Source organism: Aythya marila (assembly GCF_965140915.1).
Source record: "Aythya marila genome assembly, contig: HAP1_HAP1_SCAFFOLD_190, whole genome shotgun sequence".
Taxonomy (NCBI): Eukaryota; Metazoa; Chordata; class Aves; order Anseriformes; family Anatidae; genus Aythya; species Aythya marila.
In genome coordinates this window covers 306,772-315,176 of record NW_028137453.1, presented here as the reverse complement: position 1 = coordinate 315,176, position 8,405 = coordinate 306,772, and positions in this window count along the sequence as shown.

The following is an 8,405-nucleotide window of genomic DNA, read 5'->3' as shown; positions in this document are numbered from 1 at the left end:
AGCAAGCTAGCATGCATGAAATGCACAGGTACACAGCCTAGGTATTAAGACATTAAAAAGCATCAAAACTCTAGAGATTTCTAAGATTCCACAGAGACGCCTGGTATAAGCAAGCGTTCAGATCTTACCCCACGGCGTCCCAATGGAGTGGGGGTGGGGGAGTGAGAGGCTCAGCCTGTCGAGTGATGTCAGAAGGAATCCTTCCTGATAGTATCTTCCCTAACATCCCCTTTCTCTTAAAGCAATTGGTATTATTTTCTATCTTTAAGGTGGAGCTTGAGTGACTCTAGTCATGCATATCTTGGTTGTGCTTGGTAGAAATGATCTCACTTGCGTTTAAAGGTACAGACTGTGAGAAATTCCGAGGGCGTGCTCAGTGAGGGGTGGTTGCACCTTGGAGGCGGGTAGCTTTTGGGATGGAGGTGTGCTTATGATGCCTAGTCGCTTAAGGCGATTACTCCACAAGTAGTAACTTAGTGTTGATTTAACTACAGCATATCTAAAACATAAGAAGGATGTTAGTATGGAAGAAGCCGATGAAACCAGTCCTTAAATCTTACTACTTACTGTGCGTGAGCAGACTGGCGTGAGTTTTAGCTATACTGGCAAATATCAAACCACACCTGTGTCGTCCCAAAGCTGGGAAAAAAACAAAAACAAAACCAAGGAAATGTTGAAGCAAATAGGGAGGCGTGTAGCTTGTGCAGTCTTTTAGCTGAGAAAATAAAGAAGGAGAGAGACAGGTAGCCTTGAGCTAGCAGAAGCAAGGAAGAGAAGGGCTAAAAGGGAAAAAACAGGAAGGAGAACACCAGCTCCAGACTGACCTATAGTAACCTTTTTCTCATTAAGGGTCATTAGCACATTAAAAATCACACCTGTCAAAATGCTAATCTATGCTAATGTGGGATTCGGTGTGTGTCCCCCCTCTCCTGTTCCCCCTCCCCCCCGGTATTCCTCTGTAATGCACAAGCTCAGTGGAGATAAGTTAGGTGAGCTGTAATAACCAATCCAAAGGAGCCAAAGAGAGAGTTTTCACAAGTTTCCTGTGTATAAATGACGGTGATTCGAGTCAGAGGTGTGCTTGCTTTGCGAAAGATGGCCAAGTGCCTGACTCTGCAGAGTTCTATAAGTAATTATATAATTAAAAGACCTTCGTGTGCATTCCGACTCTGGGTGCTTATTGGCGCGGTGCACTCTGCACGAACCTGCAGACAACATCTGTACTCGGTGTCATGCCTACAGACAACCCTCTGCTGTTTATTTATTCCTGCATATTTTTCTGTGCATTCAACACAACCCCTTTGGCACAACTAGTTAACCACGTAGCTGCCAGTCCACCACTCAGTTGCACTTGTGAAGAGGAAAAGCTATTTCCGTCTACTGGAGGAGCACATCCTCTAAATGCAAGCTTCACTCAGCTGGTCATTTACTGCAGGACAAGATTTGAAAAGTGTTGTTGAGTTCTGGGTTTCCTGCTTACAGGAAAAATTAAGTGCTAGATCGCCCTCTACTCCGCTTTGTCTGCTGCATTTAATGGAGATTAAACTGATTTCATTTGCTCCTCCGTTTATGGACAATGAGCTGAAGGAACAGGTACAGCACATTAGCCTGGAATGCCTTCCCTCCCAACCAAAGTAAACTGGAGCTGTAACTAACACAAGCAGAAGCAAGGCTTCCGTGTTTTCAGCTGAATAAAGTTCCAACAAAATCATCCTCTGGGATTTGAAGGTTACTTCACATGACATGCCAACGACTCTTTTCCCTCCATTGTAAAGCGGATCCCTGCTGTTAGTTGCTCTAGAAGCAAAGGAATCATCGGTTTGGTTACCAAATAGCCGCTTCTGCAAACGAGAAGTGTTGTGCTCTCTCTTCCCTTTGAATGACTCCACACTTCTCATCAGCTACTGGATTGCTGACCTAGAATCAGAGAACATCCCAAGGTGGAAAGGACTCCCAATAATCACCAAGTCCAACTCGTGGCTCCACACAGGACCACCCCAAAGTGAGACCCGATGTCTGAGAGCATTGTTCAACACTTGTTGACCTCCGTCAGGCTCGGTGCCATGAGCAGTGCCCTGGGCAGCTGTCTCAGTAGCCAGCCACCCACACAGCGCAGCGCCTGAGGCGCACGGGGCTCGGCGGGGCGGCCCGGGAGGGGAGGACGGCGGGGCGAAGTGGCAGCTCCCTCAGAGCCGTCTCCCCGCCGCCTCGGCCGCATGTCGTGGCATTTTTGTGTCGGGGCTTTTTCATGTCGTGCCCTCGGTCTCTCGCCGCGGGTGAGATGCTGCTCCCCAGCGCGGACCCCTTGCGCGCGGGGCCTGCCCGCGGCGGCGGCGGGAGGGAAACCCCAACCCCAAAGCCCTCCCGGCAGGGAGAGCTCGGGGTGAGGGCCGATCCGGCACCGACAGTAAACACACGCCGGAGGAAACGCTCTGGTTTTAGCCATGAGCAGCGCGGCCAGGTTCACAAGGCGTCACGCTGGAGCTCCGAGTTCGGCGGCGTTCCGAGGCCGTTGTGGCGGTTGTGGAGACGGCCCCGGCTGAGGTGGCTGCTGCTGTCGCTGCTGTCCCCTCTGTCCCTGCTGTTGCCGCTGTTGCCGCTGTTCCCGGACCTTGGAGACCCCCGGCGGCTCCCTGTGCCAGGCCCTGTGGCCCCGGGGAGCTGCCCGCCGCCTCGTCAGCCAGCCCGGCAGCAATCCTGCCAGCACAGAATAGCCCACTGCGTTTCAGGGTAAAGTGACGATTAATTTCTATTTCCTGGCCTGGGTGCTGCTTTCTTCTTTAAGGAAGCTTCAAGGTTAAAGGTTCAACTCAGTTATGTCAGGGTTCAACTCCGTTTCGTGAAGGGGCTCTTGTACGAAAGCTTAAGCTGGGATTGACTCTCTGCTAAGCGGAGGCCAAACGTGGACCTACTGAGAAGCAGGTCCTAAGTGATAACATTTTCTAAAGAGACTGCTAAACACATCTGAAGAGTGCTGCTGCAGAACTCTGAATGGGGGGATAGCAACTGTCTTAAGTGATCTGGAATCTTGAATTTACTTTTCAATGGACAAGAGGTGTGTCTCTCAAGGCAAACAAAGAGAGGAGTAACACCCTCTCTTGTCACTCATGTCAACATAAATTTATGCTCAGAGCGTAGGTGTAGGAACAGCATCGGTATGTATATGGAACATCGGGAGAGGAAGCTCTATCGGTATTTACAGTTTTTCTACTACCTTGCCAGAGAGACGTCATCTCCAAATGAGAAATGGATGTATTTTGAAACAGTGGTGGTGGATCGGATTTCTTCTTTCTAGTGTTAATATTTGCTCTTGAATCGTACTTAATAGCTGGTAACACCTCAATCAGTTGTCAAAAATAAACTTAAAAATGTGTAAGGCTTATCTCATTGGTCAGTATAAAGATCAAGGTCTTCCCTTCCCTTCCCTTCCCTTCCCTTCCCTTCCCTTCCCTTCCCTTCCCTTCCCTTCCCTTCCCTTCCCTTCCCTTCCCTTCCCTTCCCTTCCCTTCCCTTCCCTTCCCTTCCCTTCCCTTCCCTTCCCTTCCCTTCCCTTCCCTTCCCTTCCCTTCCCTTCCCTTCCCTTCCCTTCCCTTCCCTTCCCTTCCCTTCCCTTCCCTTCCCTTCCCTTCCCTTCCCTTCCCTTCCCATTTTCCCCAGTATTGTTTTTCTGTTCTCCTTCTCACTGCAGTCTTGATTTTGTTTCTTGTCCCTTAAGTATGTTTCCAATGTGTTGCTGAAACATTTTCCCTTTCAATCCTAAAAAAGGAGCTGTCACTGGTGAAGATCGGAGCTTATCCCTGAGCCCAGGAGCTGTCACCTTAGTCTTCCAATCGGACAAGGACGACTTCATTTCTCATGTAAATGCATTTGTCAGGTTTGCGTATTGTTTTTTCAGGAATGGAAAGTGTGTATAGAATGGATTTAAAATCAATTTTAAATGTAAAACGTCAAGGCAAAAAAGTTCTAATTACAACCTCTGCACACAATTTGCCAGCTGTGGGACTAGGAGTTTTCTTATTTACTGTGTTTTGTTTAACGTGTCTGAAGTTTAATGGACAGCAATCAAGGCGTGCTAGAAATCTGAAAGCACTTTATGCTTTGTTCTCTCCGTCATTTTGGTATAACAAACTAGCTTATGTTTTAAACCCTCCATGAGGTTAGTGGTTTCCCTAAAGGTAACAAGTCCCTGTGTGCTACAGTAAGACAGTAACAAAACATGAAGTATAGAAGTTCATCCTGTCATTATTCAGCTTCTGCCTATGGACACACAACTACGCTTATTTAAAGCGGTATCACCTTGAAACCTAATCAGCATTTTAAAAAGGACTTTGTAGCAGTTATTGGCTTTTGTCCTGGAGGGCTGAGGTTTGTTTTGTTTTGTTTTACATTCAGCATTTCCGTTTCTAGCTTACATTCCCCTGTTGTTTTGCATGAGGAAAGCGTGCAACTTTAGAAAGGAGAACGGAAAGAGCTGCTTTTTAGTCTAACTTTTCAGTTTGTCGTAGGAGTTTTAAATGTGGTAGGAGTAAAACACCAGAAGTACTGCTGCCAAAGTTATATTCAAACTCGTCTTTCTTGGAGAAGCAGAAGAAGCCCAGGGAGAAATGAATTTGCAAACATGCTCTTCATGCTCTCCTTTCCGAAGATTTCTCTGAGATATAGCCCATCCTCTGTGGGTTTTGAGGTATATGGTTCCCAGGAGTGAAAAGGAGGGCCAAACATCTCTCCTCTTGGATCTCAGCATGCCAGGGCTTTGGTGTACTGCCACTTACAGCTCCGCTTTTTCACCTGGAAAAAGCGACCGCATGATGTAGACTGAGGAGCCCTCACAGATTAACTTGCTATCACCAAGTGACGCCCATGAAAGGTGTATTTAAAAGCTAGGCTCATTATAGAATCACAACAAACCCCTCATGACTGGTGCAGTAGACAGTGAGGTAGAGGGCGAGCCCTGGAAAGACAGAAGAAAAGTAGCAGTGAGTTCTGGGTACCTTTGTGCAGACGAAACAGAAAAACGCAGGCAGTGAAGTAATAGTGTTCCGTTACTAATGCCAGCAATAGATAATTGCAACAATTATCTATTAGATCATAGGTGCTAATTAACAGATAATTGCGCAACTCCGGAAATCAATAAATAACTGATTCCCCTCAGAGAATGTCTTCTACATTTTTATATTAAAAAGACTCCAGAGTTGTAATGGATTAAAATCCTACGGAAGGGAAAGAAATGGCATCAGCCACTAGTTCTGCAGAAGCGAAAAGTAATACTGATAGAGTTTAGATGGAAATTTTCACTTTGTGTGTTTAGTTTGGGGATTCTTTTTAAATCATTCATACCAGCGATTTAGTTCTTAAGGCTGTTTCTTTGAGATTAAGTGACAGGACTTCTGTTACTCTTTTCTTCTTGGAGTGCTTCTTGATAGTCTTACGTCAACCAGAACTTCTGTCTCTGTCGCAGATGTGAACAATGACCGTAGCTAAGAAGCCCAAATCTTCAAAGCCTAAAAAGCCCTCTTCAAGGCGGTCTGGCAAATCCAAGAAACCAAGTCCTAAAATACTGATGTCACGCACCGCCAACTGGGGCCGGATAGTGCCTGCAGAAGATTCAAGCCAAGTCTCTGTGGCCCAAGGACGTGGAGGTGCTATTTACTGTAGATCATCTGAAAAATCTAAGGCTTTTGCCCCAAGAGATCTAAGTAAGTGTGCGTTCTATCCTGCCTCCATTGTCTTCAAAGCAAAAGTAGAAAATGCAGTTCTTACTTGTTGCACTGATAGAGAAGGGGACTACTGTGAAGAAAGACTTCAAAAGCGAATCCCCTAAGGCAACTGAAGTGACTGATGTTACAGAAATTAATTTTGATATATTTACAGTCAACAGAGAAATACGGGGAGCTTTTTGTAATGCACAGATTCCTCCATGTCTTTTCTGTTTTGCAGAGAAAAGTGTTTGATTGTTGCTATTCACAGCTTCCATTTTTCACAGGTTTTTTGAAGGATAACATTGCTCAGGAAAAAATCTGGTATCTGTAGGGGTACCGTCATTCCTAGTTCCTAGTTTTTACGTTTTTACCGTATAATTTCAAGTCTAAGTTTGTGGTTTAAGTTATAATAAGGAAAAAAACAGTAGTTGAGTTAATCAGGTTAAAGATTATAGATGGAGAGGAACTTGGCGTTAGGTGCTACAAACAGAATGGCAGTTAGCCTTGCCTTAGAAGAATTAAAATGGTTGACTAAAATTGTTTTTTTTTTTGTTTTTTTTTTTTTCCCCAAAACATTGTGTTGACCAGCCAATTTGAATTTGGTGGTATTAAAGCTGTCTGCAATAAGTTTTTCTGGTTTGGATTGTAGCTAGCTCCTCTAGGTGCTCCTGCAGAATAGTATTTTTTTAAATACCTTTCTTCGAAACAAACAAACAAGATCTCTTTTTAAATTTAACTTTCTTGCAGTCGTTAATGATGGAATTGCTCCGCCACAGAGCATTCTTTTTCCACCTGAGAAGATTTGTATGGATTGGCGAGAAACACAAAGTGTTGGAGTTGGCCTGTACAATCTTGGCAACACATGTTTTCTTAATGCTACTCTACAGTGTTTGACCTACACACCCCCACTTGCCAATTACATGCTTTCTCTTGAGCACAGCCAGTCATGTGAGTACTTTCTAACAGTATTTTGAATCTGTTGGATAGCTCTGAAGGTGAAAGAACAGCAGTGATTCTGTGAGATAAGCTTATTTGCCTGATTTTACCTGTAGCAGCTGGCTTTGAGCACTGTATTAGCAGTGGGCTCCGAATAGCATATGGAGTGCAATTAATGCACCATGTTTTATTTATTTAGTTAGTTATTTGTTTGTTTGTTTGTTTGTTTGTTTATTAAAGGATTATTTATTGCTTCATGGGAATAATGAAGTGCATTGGACAGTAATGCATTTGGTAGTAATTTTAGAGAGTAATACATTTTGCAGCCTGTGGAGTTCACATTCCTGTCAGCCTTTACAACTGCGACTTTGCAGTAGTCTTTTAGATTTCTCATCACAACATGCATTTGAATACAGGCTTAGTGGATATTTTTCTTCTGTCAAGTTGTGTGAAATGAAATGTTACAAGACTGTTGGGACATTGGCATCTTGGGAGAATAGAATGTAGCAAGGAGAGTGGATATTGTATCTATAGTTTAAATTGTACTTAGATGTTTGTAGTTCTGGATATTTCGCTGGACTGGGATGCTTTGCTCTTTCACTCTTCAGGTCGTGAACAAGATTTTTGCATGATGTGCACGATGGAGACTCACATTAACCAGGCCCTGCGTTGCACTGTTGATGCCATCGAGCCTACGCATGTTATCAGTAATCTCAGTCGTAAGTGGCTTCAGATGTGTTTCTTTTCGATAGCTTGTAATCTTCAAATAATTATTTGATGTGTCTAAGTGGTTTTAACACTCCAATGAAGAGAGATTTTAGAAATACAAGAATGATTTCATTTTTAAATGAGGTCAATACTATCATCTTCTTATTTAGGAATAGGACAACATTTCCGTTTTGGCAGTCAAGAAGACGCACACGAGTTCTTGCGCTATACTGTTGATGCTATGCAGGAAGCGTGCTTGAACGGAAGCACCGAGTAAGCATAAACAAGTTCACTTTCATACATTCTCTAGCACCTTCTAGTCCTTTATTTACTCTCAGAAATGATCTCTAGCACCTTTTAGTGCCTTATTTACTATCAGCAACGCAAGTCTACATCATCCTTGGTTTTCATCAAACTCTTTGAAGAGTTAATTCTGTGCCTTAAATCTTCTGAGGTCTGATTATAATTTATTTCCAGATTGGACAGATCTTCTCAAGCTACCACCATCATTCATCAAATATTTGGAGGATTTCTAAGATCGAGAGGTACTTGAAAAAATATTCCTGTCCTTAGAACTGATCTGTGTCTTTTGTCGGTAGTAAAGCAGTCTGTAGTTTGTCTAAAGTAGTATCTGTCAACAACTTGAATTTGGACAGTTAGTCTCCTTCACATAATGTTAAGCATTTATATTTTGTTTCCAGTGAAGTGCTTGAATTGCAAAGCAGTTTCGGATACGTATGAGGCATTTCTTGATATCACTTTGGATATAAAGGTAAGATGTTTTCTAAATATAATTCATGATGTTTAAGTACATGCATAACTTTCTAAATTAAACTTGTTTAACTTAAAAAACCAAACCACATATAATGTTAAAACGTAAGAGCTTGGTGGTGCTAAGGAAGTGGATTGGACTTTGTCCTTCCGTGGAACCCATGTAAATAGTCTCCACATTTGCATTGGGTTTAAGGGGAAAGAATTCTCTTTCTGCAAAAATTATAATGCTGTCCTACTTCTTTGTTGTTCTACCTCAATATACATCTAATTGTTAGACTGATGAATTTG